This window comes from Cariama cristata, unplaced genomic scaffold (assembly GCF_000690535.1).
Source record: "Cariama cristata isolate BGI_N322 unplaced genomic scaffold, ASM69053v1 scaffold5654, whole genome shotgun sequence".
Classification (NCBI taxonomy): Eukaryota; Metazoa; Chordata; class Aves; order Cariamiformes; family Cariamidae; genus Cariama; species Cariama cristata.
Window position 1 is genome coordinate 103,962 of NW_009612248.1, and position 2,588 is coordinate 106,549.

The following is a 2,588-nucleotide window of genomic DNA, read 5'->3' on the forward strand; positions in this document are numbered from 1 at the left end:
GGGCACGACACTTCTGCTAAGGAATCTAAGCCCCTCTGTGGAACGAGGTCTCTGAATCTGGTTCGGAGCCTCAGCTCCAAGCACAAGTTAAATTTTTAAGGACTACGTGTCCCAGCCAAGGGCTTGAGCAATGCCCGTGACCTCCTTGCTGTTCTGCACAACCGCTCACAGCAGAAAGCAAATCTCCTGCAAGCACTGTACTCGCTCAGTATCACAACAGGAACCCATCGCTCCCTCTCAAGAAAGAAAGAGATTTGCTATAGAGCGCTTTGGGAATATTTATGTGAAAGGGAGGCACAAGGACTAAAAGCCGAGACTTTGAAAGAGTGCGCAAGTGCATCCATGCTGAGAGCTGCATAGGAGAGAGAGACTTGGAATCGCGAGCAAGGACACTCTGTTCAGGGGACAGCAGATGTGTAAATTAAGATAACTACATCGAAATGACACACGGCTCCAAGCCCTGTTTTCATCCCAACAGGAACAACCCATAAAGCCCCATTTATGGCTGATGCAGGGGACACAGAGCAGAGTAATATTATCCGTGTGAAGAAAGAATGAGCAAATACGGCACAACAGCAATTAGATCAGAAGGAGCAGAAACATAGATAGAGATCACGATGTAAGCCACAGCACTGCTGAGATTGGGTTAGGGCCACATGTGCTGCTTTTTTTGTCTGTTTAAACATTAGGCTTTTTGGGTCGGGAACTCTGGGAGTCCAGGTCAGTGTGGTGACTGGGACAACTGGACCTGTAGACTCCTGGTTGAAAGATTATAAAAATAGCAAATTAAAATAATGCAAGCAGTAGTCATAGAGAAGTGACATTAAATATTCAAGTATAAACAATATGTATATAGGAAGTGAGGTTGAAGAAGCTCCAGCTCTCGGCTTTGCTGCCCGTTCCACAAAGACAGCCCTAAACCCAAACCGATGATCAAGCAGTAATCTACTAAATGTAGACACCTTCCAAAGTGGAACATTATACTAACTCATCTGCACACAGAAATATTTTATGTTAAATTACCTTGGATGCATAAATGCAGATAATACCTATTACTATAAAACTGTCTTTAGAAAAAAGCTTTTTCCAAATAAATGACAAGCGACCACATATGCAGAGAAATTAAGGCACCTATCTGTTGAAACCAATGGGAACTAAGCAGAATCCCAACTCGTATTATGGATCTCGCCCTAAACCCCTGCTCTGCAAATGCTTCTAGATGCAAGCAAAGCTATGCAAGTGGATAGTCCTACTCACATTTGTAGGTGTTTGCAAGATAGGGACTAATTCTGTGTGGTTCTTAGGACCAAAATCCCTTACCTAGGGTCAGTGGAGATTTAGATCTCACCTACCAGCTCTGAAGTTAATATTTTCCCACTGAATTCTATGAGAACTAGACCTTATTTTTGATTGCAGCACCCTTTGTGCTCATAATCTTTCTTTTCTTGGAGCCCGACACTTCTCACTCTGCCAGCTTTAGGGATCTAAAAGTGTGGGATGAGCGCTCTGCTGGTTTTCTAAGCTCCCTCTGCTGCCAGCGGAGAAGAGAACACGGGTGGAGGGTTCCTCAGCTCATCCGGAAAGAGGTGGCTGACTTTGGGCAGAGGTGGAGGAGAGGCCACCCCATAGCCCACCCGCCAGTGCTGCCCTGGAGTCAATGGCAGCGAGGTAAGCACACAGCGGTGCCCTCATACCCCTCTGGCCAGGCTTTCGGCCAGACACCATGCCAGGTTTGCGTAGCACCTTTAACTCTTGCTAAAGGTTTGGGATATTTAGTGTGTTGATGAAGTTTACACCGACACTTACCCATCACTCTTCCCCAGTTCCTTCAATAATCCATCACATGGGCACAAAAAGAATGCTGAATTGTATGAAAATTTTCAGGGGGAAAATTATTAATAAAAGGTTTTGTTTTCAAAGTGTTCTGATAAATTTTAGCTATTCTATCTGGTTACTAAGGACTCCAAGATTTAAAAAAAAAAGTATTTTAGTAGATTATATTTTTCAGCTGAGTGGACAGACATTGTGTTATTCCTAAAAGAAATTAAATGTGGAAACAACCTGTTTTGTGCACATGGGTTTATAAATTATTACACTTATTAAAGACAACAGTTTAAAAATGAAACTTCTTTCCAGGGAATGAATGCAGATAATACGGTCTTCTAAAAGATTTTAATTCAAATTATGGAAGAAGAAGAGACCTTTACCAGTATTAATCTATCTATTTTAGCTTAATGAAAGGAAAATCCATTCTTTCAAGGTTTTATTCTTGGAACTACTTTTCGTTCTATTTTTAAAACATCACTCCTTATAGATCATTATCCCAAAATTAGCTTTCTGAAAGACCTGTTCTCAGCATGACACTAAGATGTAAGAGGACTTGCTTAGGAGGAACAGTTCTAACTCACAAATTATTAATCCAAAACGTATGCACAGTATTAAAAGGTACATATCCCTCTTCTCTGGGCATTTCACTCCATAGCGAAGAAGAAGTAACGGTACCTTACAACACATTTTGGGAGCGGTGGAGCCACTTTAACCCTAAGCAGGTGAGTTTCTGCCTTCACCTCGCACCCTCTGCCTCCTCC

The 2,588-nt window shown here is 42.2% G+C and overlaps 1 protein-coding gene across 1 annotated transcript in view; it reads right to left on the minus strand.

The window, feature by feature from the left end:
- TMEM255B (transmembrane protein 255B) overlaps nucleotides 1–2,588 on the minus strand; it is a gene marked incomplete at its 5' end in the record, with an annotated part of 61,339 nt that overhangs the window by 57,770 nt on the left and 981 nt on the right. The gene's annotated exons all lie outside the window — the stretch shown is intronic.